Source organism: Cryptomeria japonica, chromosome 11 (genome assembly GCF_030272615.1).
Source record: "Cryptomeria japonica chromosome 11, Sugi_1.0, whole genome shotgun sequence".
Classification (NCBI taxonomy): domain Eukaryota; kingdom Viridiplantae; phylum Streptophyta; class Pinopsida; order Cupressales; family Cupressaceae; genus Cryptomeria; species Cryptomeria japonica.
The window spans coordinates 271,794,369-271,818,297 of record NC_081415.1 but is presented as its reverse complement, the minus strand read 5'-3'; positions in this window follow the sequence as shown (position 1 = coordinate 271,818,297).

Here is a 23,929-nt window from a genome sequence, read left to right as displayed (position 1 = left end):
TTGAGAAAAGGGCCACAGAGATATGACAGAATGAAGCTCTTGGGCTGGTGCATGAATGTAGTTTCCATGAATCTGGCATTTGTAGCACTTCTTAACAAACTCATGAACATCTTTTTCTAGAGTAGGCCAATAATACCCAGCACAAATCAACTTTTTGGCTAAGCTTAGACCATTGAAATGACCCCCGCATATACCATCGTGAACCTCGTGTAAAGCCATTTGTGCTTCATCAGAATCCAAACACCTGAGGAGGGTATGGTCAAAGGAATGGCGGTAAAGGGTGTCAGCGATGATGACATATTTAGCTATCTGTCGGATAAAGGCTCGGCGTTGGTTAGCGGAAAGGTTGGGTGGTAAGGTTTGGGATTTTGAATATTGATATACGTCATTGTACCACGGGGAGTTGGGACCAACAAGAACACACATCACATCTACTATCAGAATGTCAAAAGAAGGAACTAGCAATTGTTCAACTAAAAATTCACATTTGTCCATATTGTTTGGCATATTCAACATGGAGGCAATCGTGGCCATTGCATCTGCCGACTTATTTTGCATTCTTGGAACTTGACTGAAATGGATAGCCATGAATTTGGTCTTGAAGAAATCCACCATGTGCTTATAGGGAATAAGCTTTTCATCTTTTGTTTCGTAGTCATCATTCACTTGTTGGATGACCAATTAAGAATCTCCATAAAAATGCAAATGCTTGATGTTCCAGTGGACTGCTACTCGGAGTCCTGTGACCAGTGCTTCATACTCTGCAATGTTATTGGTACAGTGGAAAGTTATCCTGTAGGATTTTGGAATAGCATCACCTTGAGGGGTGACAAACAAGATGCCTGCTCCAGACCCAAACTTGGTATGGGATCCATCAAAGTATAACTTCCATTCATTAGAGGATGTGAGAGCAAAGACTGATTCATCTAGAAAATCGGTCAACATGGGATGATCATCAGAAATAGGAGCCTCTGCAAGTTGATCTGCTATAACTTGTCCTTTTATCGCCTTTCGCTCCATATACTCAATGTCAAATTCACTGAGAATCATGACCCATTTTGCTAGGTGACCTATCAAAGCTGCTCGGCTGAGAAAATATTTTAAGGTATCAATTTTTGCGACCAACAATGTTTGGTGGTTCAGCATATAATGTCGGAGTTTCTGCATTGCAAATACCACTGCTAAGCATGCCCTTTCAATAGTTGAATAATTTAGCTCATAGCCTACCAGGGTCCGACTAATATAGTAAATGGCTCGCTCTTTGCCGTTCTCATCTTGTTGGGCCAATAGAACTCCTAATGTCATTTCAGTTGCAGAAATATACAATAAAAATGGCTTTCCTTCTATAGGAGGCATTAGGATAGGCGGCGACAGCAAATATTCTTTGAGAGCTTGAAAGGCTGATTGACACTGCTCAGTCCATTTGAAAGTGACACCTTTGTGCAGTAGATGTTGGAATGGATGACATTTATCAGCCAACTGAGCTATGAAGCGACGAATTGACTGGAGCTTTCCTTGCAGACTTCTTAATTGCCGGAGGTTTGAAGGTGGAGGCATATCCATTATTGCTTTGACTTTGGCAGGATTGACCTCAATGCCTCAGTGAGAAACAATGTATCCTAGTAATTTACCTGCTGTAACACCAAAGACACACTTCTTTGGATTGAGCCTGAGTTTGTAGGTCTCCATTCAGTCAAAGATTGGGCCCAGGATGGCTAGATGACTATCTCTGGTGACAGATTTGCATAACAAGTCATCAACATAGTCCTCCATCAAAGTATGCATGAAATCATGAAAAATTGTCATCATTGCTCTTTGATATGTTGTGCCTGCATTTTTAAGACCGAAGGGCATCACATTCCAATAGTAGATACCCCAGGCATAGGTGAATGCTGTCTTATGCTGATCTTCAGGAGCAATGCGAATTTGGTTATAGCCGGAGAAACCATCCATCAATGAAAGCATCTCATATCCAGCCGTCATGTCCACTATGACGTCTATGTTTGGCAATGGAAAATCATCTTTAGGGCATGCTTTATTGAGATCCCTAAAATCTGTGCAGATTCTGATGCCCCCAGTTACTTTGCTAACTGTTACTAAATTTGAAATCTAGTCTGCATAATCAATGGGTCTGATGAAGCCCACATCTAGTAATTTTTTTAATTCCACTTTGACCAAAAGAGCCACCTGAGGATGCATCTTTCTCAGTTTCTGCTTGACAAGTTTGGCATCTGCTTTCAATGGCAAATGATGAAGGACTAATTCTGGATTGAGGCCAGGCATATCTGCATAGGACCATGCAAAGCTGATCTTCTTCTCAAGAAAGAAATTGACAAAATCTATCTTTTCCTATTGTGATAGAGAAGCAGCAAAATGAATGACCTTAGGGTTGTCAGGTGCGCCCAAATTTATTTCCTCGGTCATTTCTACAAGCAATGTTGATTTGTCCTGACTTGACAGGGGTATGTCCACTCTTCCACCTTTGGGTGCCTCAGAAAGGTTTTCACCCGCAAGTACGTCTTTTATTTTTACTTTTGTATGATCAGAGAGTGCCTTACGATTCTCACTCAAAGATCTATTCTTTTGATTTTTTAATGTTTCTTTTCTTTTTTCATTTTGATGACTGGAAGAGGGAGTTGACTCCCCAAAATATGTTGTGGAATCTAGGTCAATAGAAAATCCTGCCTTATGATCACCTTGTGGTATGCCTTCCCGTAGTCTAAGGAATTCTGCAATTGCTTCGTCGTTTTGAAAATAGTCCAATGTGAGCGGTTCTTGTTGGTTCTGTTGGATAAGCTGAGGATAGATGAGGGGCATGTCATCATCGGTTGTAAGGAGGGAGAGGGCTGATATGGTAAAAATGTGAACATCTGTGGTGTCACTATTTGAACTGCTTGTGTCGGATTCGGAGCTTGGATCCCAGAATGATTCTATCCAAGCATGAGGACATGTTTTAGGAAGAGGAGTTATTTCATGTTTGTCTTCCATAGGCAAATTATCAGGGTCAATGAAGATATTGTCGAGGGCATAGGAACTAGAAGAAAAGGAACTCCATTCCCATTCATTAGAATCAGTTTCAGGTCGGGTATCCTCAGGTGTTATTTCATCATCTCAATCATGCCCTTTTCGACACGTGGGCACTTTGGTAGATGTAGATCCAATTCGTAACAGTACAAAACCCAACCCTAAAGTTGGAGGTCGCCTCTTGGGTATAATAGGTTCTAGCCTTCCATTGTTATTCAGGCCTAAGCCACTATAGCCATCATATCCTTTCTTTTGCAGCATAGTAAATCCTTTGCCGTAGTGTTCCACTGGCAACCTGATAGGTGGGGTCTCAGTTGGATCTTTGTAGAGCCAATCTATGACATCATCATCTACAGTTTCTTTGTCAAGTTCACCCCATCTTGTAAATGTAGTGGGAGGCTGATATTGAATAATGACCTTAGGTTCTTTTTGCAATAAATGCGGTTTACCATATGATTTTAGAGATATTGGTAAATTCCCAATGAGGAATGTTTGATCCATTGAATATTCTCCACACCCTTGGTCCTGTATTTTCAATTTCCCTTTGACAGCATCTAACAATTCATTAGGATCCACATAGCTATGTGACTTGGCCTCTCTATTAACTGGGACTTGCTGCTGAGGGGTATCCTTTAGAGTAGCACAAAATTGAAATGGATTAGGATCTCCCGGAATTGTTATCTCAGTTCCATTGTAAGGATATTTTAAACATTGATGATAGGTGGATGGAACTGCTTTCATTGCATGGATCCATGGACGGCCAAGAATCATATTATAAGGGAGATCAAGGTCTAGGACTTGCAGGAAAGTGTTTTCTGTCACTGGACTGACTCTAATAGGCAATGTAATTATCCCTTTGGATGGGTACTCAACATCATCATATGCTTTAATTGTTATTCTTTTGGAAGCATCAATGTCATGTTCTGTATATTGAAGGCCAATGACCACTCTCAAGGTACAAATATTAAGACCTGCTCCACCATCTATCAAGACTCGTCAGATTTTGCAATTATGGACAAATACTTCAAGGTGCAAAGGATCATTATGAGGGAGCTTATCAAGCGAGATATCATTATCAGAAAATGAGACATTTGGGGAAATAGCTAGATGTCCAATCCAGGCTTGAAATTGGTCAACATCAATATCTGTCGGGACAGTGGACTCAATTAAAGCTTTATCCAAGACTGCACGATGCATTGGAGACATTTTCAATAACTCAAGGATTGATATTTGTGCAGGTGTCTTTCCTAGATGATCCAAAAGATTGTACTGACTTGCCGAAGTTGGTTTGGAAGGAGCTGCAGGAGCTCCTTTCAAGACTATTTTGGATCGACGAGTGGTGACCGCACAAGAAGGATCTTGTTCCTTTATTTTCAGGGTGGAAACATACTCATTTGACGCACAAAAATAATTAATGACATTGTTATAACCGGTATTTGCATAATTGGTCATTTGAGCAAAGTTGGAAGAAGACGCTTTACCCTTGTCATGATCAAGCAAAGGAGTTTTGAAAATGGTATGATCGGTGTTAGAGGTTGGATGGGGTGGATCTACCTCAATTACTCCTTGCTCTAATAAATCTTGAATCATATGTTTCAATTGAAAACATGATGCAGTTTTATGTCCTTTGGATCGATGATACTCACAGTACGCATTATCATTCCACCAATGCGGTTTTACCGCTGGTTCTGCCTTGATATCTGGTAGCTTAATAAATTTTGCTTGTATCAATTGTCTCATTACTGATTCAATAGGCTCTCCCAATGGCGTAAATTGTTGAGGAAGCCCATCCCGCGATCGGAAGGGTTTGCGTTGTTGGTTTTGTTGTTGGCCTTGTTGTTGATTATATTGTTGAGTATGCTGTTGTTGAGCATGTTGTTGGTACTGTGACTGTTGAGTAACATTGCTCATTGGTGCTTGATTTTGTTCCATAGTTGACATATTAGGAACACTCAATTTCTTGATTGTGAATGGGGGTTGATTTGCATTCACCACTCTTGCATCAACAACACCATCATTAGTGACATTCTTGTTCTTATACCAAAATCTATTTCTGTCCCCTGAATAATTTGTGTTGTCACTGTCTTTATTGAGCTTGATAATTCCTTTAGCTACAAGAGTTGTTTCAATGCTCTTTCCTTTCTTAATGAGTTTCTCTATAGTATTGGGACTTTTCAATTTTAACTCATACATCATTTCGGGGACCAAATTCTGGATAAACAGATTCACTTGTTGTTCTTCAGGTATATCGAGAGAAGAACGACTATACAAGCTTCGCCATCATTGCAAAAAAGTCACTAATGGTTCACCTTGCTTTTGCTTGGTATTGCATAAATCTGACATAGTCATGTCACTGTCGATGTTGAACGTGAAATGAGATAAAAACTTTTGAGCCAATTCCGACCAAGTCTTTATATTTCCTAGCAGATGTGAATACCAATCCATGGCTTGTCCCGTGAGACTTTGGGCAAATAATCACATTAGATATGTCTCCTCATAGCTTACTTCAGTACATGCCACGAAAAATGCTCGAATGTGATCTTTTGGATTGCCATTCCCTTTATATTTCTCAAAATTAGGTGCCTCAAAATGCTTAGGGAATGGAGGCATGTATACACTCTTGTCAAATGGATTAGGACATAAATCTTGATCTGTATACAACTTCTTTGTTCCTTTGGTTTCTAATGCGTAAACTTTTCGTTGCAACTGCTCAAGTTGTTGCACAATTGTATCAGATTTTAGAGGTCCATCATTAATCCTAGTGGGTATTCTTTGTCGATACATCGTGTTTCCAATCAGTTGTTGATATTCTGAAATGGTCATTTTTGGTGTCTCCGGCATATAAACTTCTTGGTACATCTCTTGTTGTTGCGGTTGTGCTATGCCTTGATATCGACCTTGTTGTTGTGCTTCTTGTAGCCTGGGTTGATATTGCAATTGAGTATGTGGTTGATATTGCACAGGCGCCAATTGCAGTTGTGAAGTAGGATAGCTTGCTTACCTTGGCACATATTGAGGCACATGTTGTTGATGTTGACGAATCGGAATTTGTTGACTTTGTGCCAATTGTTGTCGCGGTGTATATCCCATCATTTGTAAAAAACTTTGTTTAGGTGGTTTTCGTTGCTTCTCCTTAGGATGGGGTATGGCACTTGCATTAACTTGTTGTGTTGTTTGTCCAATCCATTGTGATGGTTGCAAGTTTGCATTAACTTGTAATGGTGCCGAAGGCGCTGTAATTTGTTGTCGAATGCGAAATTGTTGTTGTTGCACATTGCTAGTTTGCACATTCGATTGCACCTTTTGTGTATTACTCAATTGTTGCAATAATTGTTGTTGGTGCAAACCACTATCCATAGCTCTTTGTGTCACCATTATCGAAGGATTTGTCACAATAGTGTTTGGCACAGATATTGAACTCAATGGGACATAAGAGCTTTGTTGCATAATGGAATTACCTTGGACATTAGTGACATTAGGCATTCCAGTTGTGAAGCTTTCCTGCATCTTAGATTTTGATCCAACTTTATGCATGTAAGGAATCACTTCTTGTTGAGGGACAGCTGTGAATACTTGCATGTTCTTCATTTGATCTTGTGTTATAGGTGTTGTATTAAATAATGGATTATTTATTGTCTCAAATGGTGAATTTTGAGGAATAGTCACTATCAATGCCTTTGAAGCACGTTTGCTCATCAAGGTAGGTTGAGTTGCTTGTTGTGCATTTTCTTCATTTGGATGCGGAGAGAAACTTAACAACTCAGTGCCTTGTTGTTCTTGCACATTGATTTGTTCACTTGAAGAGGTCACATTACTCATCATGTTAAGATACTTTTGTGGAAACATCTTAAAGACCTTGTTCAAGAACTTATCCATCTTTTTTGTTATCTTTGGATCTTGAAGGAACATGTCAACATCATTAGAAGCGTTAGAATCGGATGAAGAATCTGGTTGGACATTTGGATTCATTTCTTGTTGGATGCCTTGATCTGAACCAAATCCTTGTGAAAGAGTTTGTTCTTCATATAATGTTTGAGTTTGAATGTCATGTTGCAAGTTTGGTTGATTCCAATTGAAAGGTGCACTTCCTCTGGGAGTTGGTGGGACACTCCCATGTCCTAGTTTCATAGGTACAAACACTAGTTCATATAATGGAGGTGGTCCAAGTTGAACCATTCCATATGGTGGTAGAGATGTGTTTGATGAACCTTCGATTTGCACTGTTTGACTAGTTTGAAACTGCGAATTTGCTATGTTGTCCATGGGTTGATACGTTGGTTCACCCATCTTTTTAGATTTTGATCTTGTCTCAACAGGCATGTCACTTATGCAAATGCAATATTTTTGGAATTTTTCAAAGACAATATATGGTATGCAACTAAATGCCAACTTAAATAGATGAGAATGCAATCTATGTTTTTGGTTGTTTTTGAAGATTTTGACAAACTTATGAATGCAAATCTAAGAGAGGGACCCTTGGGAAATTGGAATGATGTCTAGACCTCAAAGGACAAAAGGACTAAGTGACAAAGGACAAGATGACAATGTCTCCCCTATATGCTTGGATACTAAGCTAGGTTTGACGAAATGACATTGATGACAAAAGGACAAAAGGTTTGATGAGGTCTAGACTTCTTAACAATGACTTAGGGTTTATCAAAGATTTGGATTACTCAAGGATGACAAAACCTAGTTTTTGAGACTATATGCAAAAGGACAACTTAATATGCAAATGACTAATATGATATGATAATGACCTAAACTTAATGAAGAGACTTAAGGTATGCAAATATGAATGTATGATAATGGTATGACTTTAATGCAAGAGGACACATGCAAATGGACGACTCTTATTGATATGCAAAGGAGTATGACTTAGGTGCAACCTAACCTTGGTACTTGATAATTAACTTTGCAAAATGCAACCTAAGATGAACCTAAATGTAAGTGACATGAATGTTAAGACAAGATTTTGACTGATGTTTGACAACCATGTTTGAAGATATGTTTTGAACCTTGTTGAACGTTTGTTGGATGAATGTCTCTTGTGTTTAACCTTGTTTTTAATCAATTTGTCTTGTTCTTGAAATGAGATGCAATTCAACTTTTGACAATCAAAGAATACAAGACATTTCAACTTAGACTCAAGACAATCATGCTCATTCCCACATTTCTTATGGTAGGCAAGGACATTAGGTGCTTGAGAGGTAGACTCATTATGGGATTCAAGGAGAATACATAGATGCTTGACCCCACGAGCTCCCCTCCACGGAACTCACTTCTTAGGGCAGCCAAGCATCAGTCCCCATGGAAATCTCCCCATGGCGAACTTAGTATCTCTTTCAAGTATCCGAACTTGTCCTTCTCAAGCAACTAGAAGGGTTTTTGGCCTCTAAAAACAAGGTGTTTGGTAAGGATTTCTGTTAAGTGTTACTCCTTGATGTCACGCAAGCGTGATTGAGACATTAAGCCCATCAAGATACCAAACAAATGTAGTTGCGCAAGCATGATTTAGACCAAGAGGCCCTACTTAGATGTTGATATGAGAAAGAGTTCAAGGGTCATCACTTCCCAAGTAACTGCAATTCCCACGTAACACTTCCTTCAAAGCTTTCGCTCATCAGGTATTTTTTTATAGTGAGTTAGAATGCCAAGGTATTCTATCCATACTCACTTTGGGTCATTCCCTTCTCACGATTATCACTTGCTCGCTTAAGCAAAGTGGTCGAGAAGGTAGGCCCTCTAAAGGTGACACTCAATCAAAGACACGAGCATGGTATCGAAGATCTGGATTTCTGATCACCCTAAGAAGGATGAGAGCATACTCTCCTACTCCAATGTCACACTCAACAATCAAAGCAAAAACATGTTCATTCCAACCTATTTAGAAATCGCTAGGTGCCTAAAACATTAATGACAAACACCAAGTTTAGTTGTTTCTCCAAGGCAACCTGCAAAACCCAAGTTAGAAGTTTGATTTGTTGTCTTTGACTATCGATTCTGCATAAAACATGTTAGTAATTTGATTTGTTGTCTTTGCCATGCGTATGCCAAGATTCTGCACAGATAATTAGTACCAAAAACCAAAACACAGAAAACAAAATGCAAAAACTAAACAAATTTCAAGTAAAACACTGCATTTTTACCGTTGTTCTAGACTTTACACAGGCGCAGAACTTAAGACACAAGCACAAAATGCATGACACAGGCACAGAATGTCTTTAACATAGGCGCAGAATGCATAACACAGACACAAGTTGCTTCACACAGGCACAAAAGTCTCCAGAAAACCCTGCACGACCCTGTTTTTGGGTTTTTGGCCTGCAAAATCAACTTGAAAGCACTCAAAAACACCATAAAGGGGTTAGATGGTTAGTGTTCACATCGGGTTCACCAATTAATGTAGATAGGAAATGGGAAATCATCACAAGCATATAAAAATACTAATCATTGTCTAATCACAAAAGGCTAGAATGCAATGATCTAATCCTAAACAACACTCAATAGAGACATGAAATAAAAACATTCAAAACTAGAAATTAAGCAAACCAAAGGTATGATTTGAATGCTCCTTCTTGCGGCTCCATTTTTCTTCTTTCCTCTTCAAATGGTTTGGTTGTGGATCTCACCTACAAGTGCACACACATAATTGAAAGCAAGTAGACAAGATTATTGATCAAGAGTACTAGAAATGTGATTGACTAGAAATTCGATAGTCTGATTACCAATTAGCTTTGATTGATGAAGATCATCCAATTTATAGATAAATTGGAGAAATGAAAAGATTAGCATGATGCAATTCAAATGGAAATTGCAAATCAATATGACAAATTATGACAAATTATGCACTTTTTATGCAAAATTTGTTGATTGATAATTTATGACAAATTATGACAACTTCTATGTCAAAAATTGATTGATTGTCAATTATGACAAATTATGACAAATTGAAATGTCATTCCCATAAATTTAGGAGAGAAATAGGAGGAAATTGAAATTAAGAATTAGAAAATTAGAAAAAAAGGAAATGAGGAATTAAGAAATTAGAAATTAGGTAAATTAATTAATAATTTGTCACTTATTAATTAATTCACAAAGAGGAATAATTAGCCAATTAAATGAACATTTAATTGTGACAAGAAGACTTGGGATAAAATAAATAAATTATTTAATACTAGAGGAAGAAATGACACACAAGGTTAAATGATTAAATCACAAAACCCTAGAAGATAAATTAGCAATGCGAGAATGACAATTAGGTCTTGATTGAAGATAATTGATATCGATCATGATTCTGATTAAATGATTTGATTGATAAATATGCCAATTGACGAGGAACAATGACAAATTGATCCAAATTGACATAATTGAGACAGACAACGATTGATAGCGAAATGATCGTAAAATGAAAAATTTGACAAAAGGACAAGGATCGATGACAAAATAGATTGCAAGACGATAGGATTAAAAATGACCACGATCGATGACAAATCGATCGCAAAATGACAAGATCGAACATGACAACGACCGATGACAAATCGATCGTTAAACGACAGGATTGAAGGATTGATGATAAATCGACAAGATTGATAAGAATACAACGATCGATGACAAATCGATCGCAAATCGACAAGATTGATAAGAGGACAAAACCCTAATTAGGATTGACGATGTCTAAAATGATGACAAATTAGCACGCATATTGATGCGACAGGATAAAATTGATCAAAATCATGACTGGATAGGGTTGTCGACAAGACCAAATTTGAAAGCGAGATGAATGAAGAATGTAGAAGAAAGACTCGATGCTTGCAAACGATAAAAACCAAGTGTGTGACATAGGAGAAATGTTAATGCGATGCAAAAACCTAAAATGAGGCAATGCACAAATGTTAAAATATGACTCCGCAAGCGTTGACCATTGTTAGGTGTCTACAAGGATAATTGATCAAAATGATTTTCTTGGAATGATTTAATTAATTAAATAAATATTTAATTAATATAGAATAATTCACTTGCCATGTGACATTTGATGATTGAAGAATTAATTAATTGTGTGCTCAAAGTTGATTTAATTGCCTTTGGTTAGGACCTTGGCGATGTTGTCAAAATTAGGGGCCCATGGTTTCGATGATCAATTTTAGATTGAGCGTGTGATCCAAGATACTCTTTAAACTTTTGATTAAGTTTAAATGAATAATCAACTTCATGAAAAAGCAATGAAACTGATTAACATTAAGAGACTAATTCAGATGAAGGCAAATATCAACTTGATTTGAAGCGATGAAACTGATATGTCCCTAGCGATTGATTTGACTTAGATGATTGAGAAATCTCAACTTGATATGAAGTGATGAAGCTGAGATGCCCCTTAGCAATAAGAATTTGTTTGATTTTCTTTAGTTGAAAATATTTTTGCTCAACTTTTGATGAAGATTTGAAAAAATTTCTCGACTTTGAAGATGTGAGGTCATGAGGTCACAAGTATGCCCCCTCGGGAGCAAAATAAAAAAAGAGCGAGGGTACATGATTTTAGGCAATTGTTGGCAATGATAGTGACTTGAGCACAAATATTTTGTCAAAGGAATGTTTGAAGATTTAGTGACGATTGATGTGAAATTGAGTGCAAACTAAAGAAAAGAATGACAATGTGATGAAAGTGCTAAGTGGTCTAGGTTGTGCGAAATTGACTAGAAGAACGATCTTGGATTTTGATCCCGAAAATGGACTCAAGACAACCCATTTACAAGCTCTTGATTTAATTTCATTGTACTTGTGTTGATTGATTATGAGATGTTTTGCTATATGCTTTATTCTATATGTATACATATTTCTTTAGTATGGATGTATGTAATGCAAATGAATATGAATGTTTGTTTTTTTTTCTTTTCATATACAAATAAATGATGAAAATGAGTAACTAGTAATGCAAATTATTTATTTTTTATTTCTATGCAATAAGATGAATGTAAATGAGTGTATGAATCTATATAAAATGCTTATGTATGCAGCTAACATCTGAATACACAAGTACTCAATTAGAGAAATGATGAAACAGAGACCACTTAGCGTAGAAATGATGATACTTCTAATTCACATTCAAAAGATTAAGAGATCATTGTTATCATGCAAAAATCAATCGAAATGTAGAAAATGCAGAATAAATGCAACTTAAACTAGTCACTAGATTTGGAATGCTTAATATTCATCATTGAGCATTTACAAACATAGCAGGAAGAATAGAGTTCCTTCCTTTTCATGTGCAATATTAATTATCTTGTCCACAATGACCCTTTTTTCATTCATATTTTTGAATAGATTACGCATGCATCTAGATTGCACATTTAAAGAAATTCCCTCAAGACAGAAAAAGAAATGATGCCAACCTCCTTGTAGCATTTAAATAAGCATATTCGAGGTATGTGTGGTGATTTCACCTTGATGTGAAGGCTCTTATCACAAACACCCAGCTAATCAGAATCATTCCTATAAGCATAAAACAAAGAAAAATATTATGCCCCCTGGTGCAGGAGCACCCCATCAAACCCTTCATGATGATAATTCAGACTTTTAGAAGAGAGGCTAAGGCATTAAATATGTCTTTAGGATGTTTTGTATAGGTTTTCAATCTTGCATTGTGTGTTTGTAATAAGGAACCCCATCTTGTGAGCCAAACTCCTATTTTGGCATTTCTATGAGCCAATTAGGACTTTTGGACAATAGGGGATCAGATGTGTTGATTTCATGTGTTTTAAGATGTTTTAGGAGGGTTTTAACTTGACCCAAGGCTTAGGAGGAAAAATATGACATTTTGACAACTTTTGCAAAAGTTATCAGAAGTTGTCATATCAACTTTTATGCATTTTTTACATTTTTGATATTTCAAACTCCTCCAACAGCTCTAACCTCTTGGTTTTCAGTTGAGAGAAGTTTTAGAGAAGTATTCTAACCTTGTGGATCCAATTCCCAAGGATTTTTTGTACGGAGGAGAGTTTGAGGCCAACAAACTAATAAAATTTTGAGTTTTCCTGCATTTCTGAAGTTTTTGTCTGTGGTACGGTTCTGTATGGATTGGTACCCTTCCAAATGATGTGAATAGGTTGAAGGGGAGAGTTAACTTTGTTTTGGTTTTTATTTGAAGTCTTTATTGTGTGTGTTGCTCCTGATATTCAAGTTTTGTTGTAGGTACCCAAAAAACCAGGGTTTACCTTGAGTTTTTATTCTTCCATGGTCATATCTTGCACTTCACCAGTCTGAGACTCATGGGATTTCGTGGAAGGAAATTATGGTCATTTTATTCTAGGATTCCAAGATGGTTTTGTAGGGAAAGCAAGGAAGAAGTGTTTTTGGGGCCATCTTAGGTAGACATCTCTATGTGGCTACCTAGACCTTGAACAAATAGATCACCTTTGTGTGCAAATGGCGATGATTCCAGGCATGTAACCCTGGAATCCCTCATGATTTATGGTCCCCTGCATACCCAAGGGGTTTTAGTTAACTGGTTCACTCATTTGAGCATATTTTCTTCATGAAAGAGGCCTAATTAGCCCTATAAGATAGTCAACATCCTACCAGCAAAGACCCTTATTTTGTAGACCCTGATCCTTCCTTTTGGGGATTTGTGTAGCTTCCAAAAGGTTGTCTGAATCCATAATTTTTTTCCAAGGTGTTTGAGATAATATATGCTTAAGTTCCCTTTACTCGCTAAATAGGGCTACAAGCCACTAAGACTAATTGGGTGAGTTTCTTAAGGAATGGGCATGAAACCTTGCAGCCAGTACTTTGTCTGACTTTGATGAGTCTTGTATGACCTAAAAATGGTATGAAATTGAAGTGTAACCCTTGTAGGTATCATGGAGTGTGTTGTAGCAAGATACCCCTATTGTGCAGGCATGGGTCTTGGAGATTGTGAGAAGTTCTACCTAATGTTGTAGAGCCTTGTCTTGATAGGATCCCATTCTTGGTTTGAGGGGTCAGTTTCATACATTTGGAGGTGTTTGGAAGGATACAAGGAGGGCTCTACATCACCCCCAATCCTTTCTCCTCTTAGTCAAGATATAATTCCTTGAGTTACTCAGAGGGAATAATAATCAAAAACTAAAATGAAAGACAACACACAAAGAAAATTTCATGCATATCTCAAACTGTTTAGTGATTGTTTTCATTAATATTGTTTTGCTTGTGTACTCAGTGATAAAACTCTTCAGTAGTTAGGAGATAGGTAACTGACTTAGATTGGATGACTGGGTATCACTGACAAAATGATGATTTGGTTGATACTGCTTAGGACATGTAAATTGCTCAGTCGATTACCCTAAGACTTGGACATTGATCAGTTTCAAGCCATCAGGGTTCTAAAAGAACCACAATGTCACAAAAGTGACTTAAAGATATGTACAAGTGAAATCAAAGATGTAGGAAAGTGGGAAATGCCAAAATTGCATTGATATATAGAGCACTTGATTATAAGAGGTGCCTCTTTGCCAAGTTTTCACCTGCTTGGCAAAAATCCTTTTTTTTTTTTAAAGGACATTTTCTGATTTTTAGGATTTTTTTCAAGACTTTTTAATTGTATAGTTTGCTAGAGCAGATAATACTAAGTGAAGAACTTTTTCAAGTGGATGGTGTTGATTGATTCACAAAGCTTTTCTCCTTCTAATGTTGAGAGCTGATAGGCACCAGAGCCAAAGACTACAGTAACGATGTAGGGACCCAACCAGTTGGGTTCAAACTTCCCTTTATTGTCTCGAAACTGTTGATTTTTAGGATTTTCTCTCAGAACAAGGTCACCAACCTAAAATTCTCATTGTCGAACCTTCTTGTTATATCCTTTAGACATTCTCTTTTGATACACTCTTAGATGATCAAATGCGACTTGTCGACGTTCATCCAACAACTTGAGTTCTTGCGATCTAGATATTTTGTAGTCTTCATCACTAATAAGATCTTGCAAAGAAACTCTCAAAGATGGTATTTCCACCTCAATAGGTAAGACTACTTTGGATCCATACACCAAAGAAAAAGGTGTAGCCCTAGTAGGTGTTCTAATACTTGTTCTATAAGCCCATAGTGCAGGATTGAGTTGCAGATGCCAATCCCTCCCTGATTTGCTTACTGTTCTATGCAAGATAGTCAGTAGTTCTTTGTTAGATGCTTCAACTTGTCCATTTCCTTGAGGGTAATATATGGATGACAAGTGTTGTTTGATTTTGAATTTCTCACAGAGCTCATCTAGATCTTTATTCTTGAATTGTCCTCCATTTTCAGTCACAATGGATGAAGGTATCCCATACCTGTATATGATATAGTAAAGGATGAACAGAGCTACTTGTTTATCGGTTGCTTTGATGAGCGAAACCACTTCTACCCACTTAGTGAAATACTCAATGGCGGTTATGATAAACTTGTGTCCATTGGATGATGCAGGATATATTTGACCAATGAGATCAAAGGCCCATTGCTGAAATGGCCAATGTGTAATGAAGGGTATGAGATCCCTTGCTAGAGCATGTATGAGATTCCCATGTAGCTGACACTTCTCACAAGTTTTAGAAAACTTTATAGCATCTTTCTCTATGTCTGGCCAGTAGTAGCCAACCCTTAGTAGTTTGTGAGCTAAAGTAAGACCATTCAAATGAGATCCACAAATACCTTTATGGACTTCCGATAATGCATGTTGGGACTCTTCAATTTCTAGAAACCTAAGAAAAGTACTATCCAAACCTCACTTAGATGGGTCGTTAGTGATGATGACGTACCATGAAGCATTTTGGATTAGGTTCCTTTTCTCATTATGAGTAAGATTTTCTGGGACAATTTGGTCTCGTAGATAAGAGTAAATATGGTTGTAGCGAGATGAGTCATATCCACTAATAGAACAGACCATCTGGGATTCAAGAGAATCATAGGCAGTGTAATGTAACTCTTCCACCAAGAATTCAAAGTGAAAATTAGATTCTTGTAACTCTGGTATGGATGCTAAGGTGGCCATAGCATCTGCTGCTCTGTTTGCGGATCTGGGAATCTGCTGGAATGATAAAAAAGTAAAATATTTATTGAGATCATCCACCATTCTCTTATAAGGCATCAGTTTCTCATCTCGAGTCTGATATGTATCATTGATTTGATTGAGGATTAGTTGAGAATCTCCATAGATGTGTAATTCCATAACCTTCCATTCAATAACCAACTTGATCCCGTTTACCAAAGATTCATACTCTGCAATGTTGTTTGTGTAAGGGAAAAGAATCTTGTAAGCCTTTGGGATTGAATACTTTTGAGGAGTAATGAAAAGTATTCCAGCACCGGAATCGTGTTGAGTGAAAGACCCATCAAAGAACATCTTCCATGACTGTTGAGTAAGGTGCATGATTGATTCATCTAGAAATTCTATATGCGGAGCTTGAGTGTCTTCAAGTGGATCATTAGCAAGTTGATCTACAATTACCCATCCTTTGATGGCTTTGCATTCTACATATTCAATATCAAACTCTGTAAGAACCATTTCCCATGCAAAGACTAATGCCAAGCATGCTTTTTCTATTATAGTATAGTTCATTTCATAATACACCAATGTTCTACTGATATAATATATAGCTCTCTCTTTTTTATTTTCATCCTGTTGTGCCAAAAGTGCCCCCAATGATGAATTAGTAGCTGATATATATAAAATCAATGGTTTACCTTGAATTGGTGGCATCAGTATTGGTGGATTAGATAGGTATTCTTTGATTTTATGAAGGTTTTGTTCACATTCTTGATCCCAATTGTATGTTACACCTTTCCTTAATACTTTTGTGAAGGGTTGAGCCTTATCTACTAGTTGAGAAATAAAGCACCTGATTGACTAGAGACATCCTTGTAAAATTCTCATTTGATTGATATTATTTGGGGGTGGCATTTCCATTATAGCTTGGACCTTCTCAGGATCAACCTCAATTCCTTTCTTTGAAATAATATAACCAAGTAGTTTCCCAAATGTCACTCTGAATGCACACTTTTTAGGATTTAGACGGAGCTTGAATTTTTCCATTCTATCTAGTATGAGACCTAGCTCTTGAATATGTGTAGATCTCTTCATAGTCTTCACTAAACTAAAGTGTCATCAGCATAATCTTCCATATTCTTATGCATCATATCATGAAATATAGTAGTTACTACTCTTTGGTAAGTTGCTTCTGCATTCTTTAGCCCAAAAGGCATGATGTTCCAACAGAAGGTTCCCAATGCATAGGTGAAAGTTGTCTTTTCTTGATCTCCAGGAGCTATTTTGATCTGATTATAACCAGAGAATCCATCCATTAGTGAGTACATCTCATATCCAACAGTCATATCCACTATCATATCAATGTTAGGCAATGGAAAATCATCTTTTAGATGTACTTTATTGAGATCCCTAAAGTATGTGCCAACCCTAATATATTTTTCTGCCTTTGATACAGGTACTATGTTTGAAATCCATTCTGTGTAGTCTATTGCTCTGATAAATCCAGCTTTTAGCAATTTTTCTAGCTCAGCTTTGACTAGCAATGCCACATGAGGGTGCATCTTGCGGAGTTTTTTCTTGACTAGTTTTACTCCTGGTGTAATAGAAAGATGTTGCATGATGAGATCAAGATCTAGACCTGACATATCAGAGTATGTCCATGCAAAGTTGATCTTCTTTTCTAGGAAGAGATTGCTGAAATCTTTCAACTCTTCCACTGATAATGATTGAGCTAAGTGAATGATATGTGGTGTCTCTTGACTCCCAGCATTTATTGGCTGAGTTGGTTCAATCCATATAGAAGACCTTTCTTGGAAATGACTTGGAAGTATATCAAGTATCTCACCTTCAGGTGCCTCAGAGAGGTTTTCACCCTTAGGTACATCCTTTATTTTTTCTATTTTTGATTCTAACATCACCACGATGTGGTTTTTGTCATCAAATTTTTTTTATTTTTTTTTGCGACTAAGATACTTGATATCGGTTTCAGTCATGTTCTCACTTTGTTCATTGGTGGAAGAGTCCATTGGTTCAACTGCATTAAGGTAGTAGGCTAACATATAGTCATTGGCAAAGATAGGTACATTCATAGGCTAGTTTTGGAGACTACAGTTAATTAGTTCAGGATTTACCAAAGATAAATTTTGGATAGATTCGAGAGAGCTCACGGTATTATCATCATAACGTTAGACCGACAAGTCAAGTTCTAGAAGAGTACCTTGCGTAAATTTCTCGAGACCAGGAATAGTTACAACATGATCATTGAAGTGCATGGTAATATTTAGTTGACCAAATCCAATAGACCTACTCGTAGCACCGTTTTCTACGCCAGAATGGAATACATATCGTGGTTCGATAGTAATAAGGTCAGTAGACAAATTCCCGACATCCATGATAGAGGAGTCAGAGTTTGATGTTGAATAGGTTTTATCATTAATAGGACTTTTGTCGAAGTCATCAGAGTCTTAAGAGGAAGTTTCTAACTCTTCTTCAAGTGATTGAGTGAATGTATGTATAGTTTCAATACCTACATCTTTGATGCTGCAAGTTACTTCATGATTTCGTTCATTTATCACTTGTAACTGACATACCTATTGACATAGCCTTGATGGTTCTATGAATTTCTGTGTTCTACTCCATTCAGCTTCTTTTGGACTAATGATTGGTTATTTTTCTGTAGCTTCCAATTCTTCTTGTGTAGTTCCATACCTGATTTGTTCTATCCTATTAGAGGGAGACATAGTAGGTGAAGAATTTTCTTGTGTCCTTTCTGATTTCATCTTTTGTTCATAGTCTGCCTATCTTTTTAGTCTGATTTCTTCTATCTTCATTTGTAGTTTTAAGTGTATCAGCTCTTGTGTGTCATTTGTGATATCATTGGACTCTTCTAGATTTTCTGTACTAGATGTATCTGAGAGATGATCTGGACCACATTCATACTCATTTGAGATAGTTTTTGAATCATCTACTTATTGTCTACCAGTGTATGCAACAGGGATTTTCAGTGGTGCAAACAATTCTCTGATTCTTTCTACCTCTTTTCTCATATCCTCTAGGACTTCTACTCCTTGTAATGTTGTAGTTGATACCATTGGAACTTGATTATTGGTTGTTTCCTCTCTCTTGATTGCTATTTCTTTTTGTTCTTTTTCATACTCTTCTTGAGTCTATTGAGTGTTTACTTCCTGTGATAGTGAAGGCAGTGTCTTTTTCTTCCACTTAGACTTAGAAGCATGTTTTTGGTCTGATGTCTTTCCTGGATTGTATCCCAGTCCAGCTTTGTCATTTGCAAACTTTGTTTGTAGATGAATGGGTTAAATAATAGCTTCTTGATTTTTCCCCAAAGGACCAATACCTGAATCTCCCATACATTGAATCATTTTATATCGTGGACCATATTGTGCCGGAGAAATCTCACAATGTCTTACTTCTTTGTTTTCACTATCTTCTTTGAAAAGCCATTTGAGAATAATATCCTCTTCTATTTCATCTATAAGAGAAGTAGATAATTATACAAAGAGATTGTCATATATGACATTTTGAGTGGAAGTTTATGGCTTCATAACCTCAGATGGTTTTCCTGATTGTCTTGGTGATGCAGGAAGAGAAATGAGTGAAAGTGTTGGTTCTATCTTGTATCCATCCATGCCAGTATCTATGATTTTCAATTTCTTTTCTAAGTCCTTCATCAAGGTTTCTGAACTTTCAACTGTAGAGGCTTCTCTATCATGAGGCACAAAGATATCAGCACTCTTTGTCAATGCATTACAGGGGGAGTTTGTATCAATAAGAATATTGACTTCAAACCCGTTATAAGGAAATTTTAAGCATTGATGATATGTAGATGGAACTGCCTTCATTTCATGAATCCATGGCCTGCCTAGTAAGATGTTATATGACAGAGGAAGATCAAGCACCTATAAAATAGCATCCCTTTCTACAGGTCCTACTCTGATTGGTAATAATACCAAACCTTTAGAGGTTCTTTCTTCTTCATCATAAGCTTTGATTTTTATTTTCTTAGCCTGATCAATGAAATTTTCAAAAAAGCCCAGCTATGTAAGTTGATTATAGGAACAAATATTCAACCCAGCACCTCCATCTATCAAAACTCATTTAACTCAGTGTTTATGGAACATAGCTTCAATGTTGAATGGTTGGTTATGTCAGTGATTCAGTGAGTTGTCATCTTCTTGAGAGAAAGTAAGATAATAAGGCAAAGTCAGGTGGCCCACCATAGATTGAAACCGATCGATATCTAAATCTTTTGGGACATTAGTTGTGAGTAACACTTTGTCTAGGATCTCTTTATGAGCATAAGAGATTTTGAGCAATTAAAAGATGGAGATTTGAGCATTCATTCTTTTCAGTTGTTTAACAATGTTATATCCAAAGGATGATGATGAAGTTAGTTGTTTAAATTTAGCAAATATTGTATCTGTTTGTTTGTTTGACGAGGTTGGTAGGTTTGACGTCGTTTGAGTAGTAGTTGAAGAACTAGCTCCTTGGAGAGTGACTTTCCTTTGAGCGCAGGTCATAGCATTTGCATTTTGTGATTCATTTTGTTTATCTTTTATTATAATCACATTGCAATATTCAAGTTGGGAAGACTCAATCATGTTGATCACATTGTCATTGTTGGTATAGGTGTAATTAACTTTGGCACATCCTTTTGACTTTGAGGAATCACCTTGTTCATAAACAGGTAAGGGATCTTTAAAAGATTTGTGATCAGCATTAGTTGTGTGATTTCCAACAAAAATTTTGCCAGCTTCAATGAGATCTTGAATCTCATGCTTAAGCTTCATGCAATTGTTTGTGTTATTACCTTTGTTTTGATGGTATTTGCAGTATTCATTTTCTCCCCACCATTTTGGTTTAACTTCGGGATCATATGGCCTTAAATTGTCTGGTAAGGTTATCAGATCATTTACCAATAAAGTTTTGAAATCAAATTCGTATGATTCTTCTAAAGGAGTGAAGTTACATTTAGGTTTCGAAAGCCAAGGTTTCTCTTTAAACCACTCTTTTACTTTCTTCAGAGGATTTTCTGTTGCGGTTTCAGCTACTTTGAGTGCTTGTGTGCCACTAGACAAGTTAAATATCATGGATTTTGAGTTTTCTTTAACAGTGTCTACCACTCCATCATTAATAACATTTTTGTTATTGTCTTTACCATATTTCCAATATTTGTTCTTTTGTTTGGAGCTAGAAGCTGCTTGTGTTTCTTTCCAAAGTGAGATAACTCCTTTCTTTATAAGCACATCTTCCATTCTAAGGGCACTGTCTACCATTTTGTTGAATGAGGGATATACTTGCATTTGGATACTATATTTCAATTCAGGGATTAAGTTGTTGACGAAGATATCCATCTTCTCAGAATCTGGAATAGGCCGTGAATATCTAGAGAACATCTTTCTCCATCATTGGAGAAAAGTGAGAAAGGGCTCTCCTGTTTTCTTTTTGGTATTGTAAAGTTCTATCATAGTGACTGGGTGACGAATGTTATAGGATTATTATTGTAGAAACAGCTGGATTAATTCTTCAAAAAAATTTATTCCCATAGGTAGACTTGAGAACCATTCCATAGCTTTCCCCCCTACACTTCTTGGGAAAAGGCGCATGAGATACGTTTGGTCGTGCATGAAATCCATACATAAAGCACAAAATTCTCTGATATGGTCTTGGGGATCTGAGTTACCATCATATTTGTCAAATTTTAGTATCTCCACTCATGAAGGTAATGGAGGCATGCAAATTTTTTTGTCAAATGGAAATGGGCATATTGTGTCCAGAGAATATTGTTTTAGTGATTTATCCTTGTTTTTTAGTTATGTGATCTCAATTTGTAACACTTGTAAATGTTTCTTTACCATTTCTAATGGTGTCTCTTCCTCTTTAGTGATGAGGACCTCGATGTTATAACCAGTAGGAAGTTTAGCTCCTTGCTTTGCTAGTTCTAGAAAATAGTCTTCTTTTTCTCTAGCCATGATAACCTTCATCATTTTTTGGAAATCTTTATCCTTTTGACATTTCTGTATATCAGTTTCTGGAGGTTCAGAGGCTTCATATTCACTTGATGAGGAATCACTATCGGTATCATGGATACTGAGATCGTCATAAGTTTTGTGTTTAGCATCTTGTCTTTCTTGTTTTGTTCTAGATATGGTGGGAGACAAGGATTGATCATAAATTGGCACATCTGATGATGAAGGTTTATCAGTGAGAGGATCCTTTACATAAAATGGATTATTTTGATATGAAAAGGATTGTCCTTTTCCCTCGGCATCTTTCTTATGAGATCTGGTTTGAATAGGCATTTTAATTGAGTGACGTAACCTAAAGTTGTTTGTGATGCAGAAGTCAAGATCAAATTTGGAGCTAGTTGTTCGTTTAACATATCGATTAAGAGAAGCAACTAAGATTTAGTTTGGTTTTAGGAAAGATCTATCCTATGTAAGACGTTTATCTAAGTTACCTAGTTTGATTTAAGAGAAGTGACTAAGACTCAGTCTCATTTTAGGAATGATCTATCATGTGTAAGACATTATCTAAGTGACTTAAATTTGATAAATGGCTGATTGAACTAGCTGAAAGATGATCGACAAAATTGTGCAACACTACAGTAGAAGTGCACTATTTAGATTTGTTTATGCTCAGAATGATGATAACTAGTTTTATGCTCGTTGTAGACTATTTTAAGCAAGTTTGACTATTCTGGACTGACAAAATCAGAGATCCGTATGATAGGTTTTATAGGACCATACAAAAGTTTAATAGCTTCAAGATGACAGAAACAAAATTTCGTACGAGTTGCTGCCTATGTTTGCACAACAAATGGGTATACCTCAGATGACAAAATGATGAATGTAATGGTTTTTTCATATGACACAGAATCAGAGATCAGATAATAATTCCCTAAGCAGGATGACAGTTTATCAGATTTCGTATGACATAGAACTAAGACTTAGATGACAAACTGTTAGACCTAATGAATTTTTGTATGACAACAGGTATGTAGCAGGACGATAAATTAGAAGACTCATACGATAGCTTACTGGACAAAGACAAAATTTTTGACAAGTCGAGTTTTTATTGACTGACGACGACTAGTTTTGAGATGGGCTGAGTTCTTGGGACTGAGTTGTTTATTGTTTTCTCCAATTTTGGTATTTCAGTTTTAGTTTCAGGGATGAAAACACAGTAAACATGCATTATGTATAATGACTTCAATCATAGCATGCTAACCCTATGGAAATTGGTGAGAGAAGAAAACCTTTGCTTGCAGACTCAGGTACACACCCAATAGCTAATTAGAATATGGCCACTGAGTCTCATGCAATGGATTCTCAATGTCATATTAGCCGACTCCAAATGCTAATGGGGGCACAAAATGGCAAGTATCTTGGGAGAGTTACTATCTCTCTTGCACAAATATTATCCCCCCTTTTGGAGGTGAATTGGTTAGCTTCTAATATTAATTGGAACTAGTAAGGGATTCGTTCGGCGCGTCAGGGTATAAACTGAATTAAGAGGTCTCCTAGCCTTGAAAAGCAAGGTTTGATATACCAGAAGGTACAAAGGAGAGCTAATCCTGAGCACTGTCATTGACTTGATTTTCATCAAATCATGTTTATTTTATAGTGGGTTGGAGTACTTGGCATTTAGTCGTTCCCACTTGGGTCATTCCCTTCTCATCGACCCTAATGGCTTTGGCCTTATAGACTCCTCGGGAGGGCAGGCCCACTAAAGTTATACAAATATCAAACCTAGAAAAAGCCTCAAGGGTCTAGATTTCTGATTGTCTATGCAAACAAGAGCATACTCTCCTACCTCTTAGAATTTTCTTAAAACATGAAAAACAGATTTGTTCATTAACTAGATAGCAAGTTAGGTGCCTAAAAAATGAATTTAATGAAT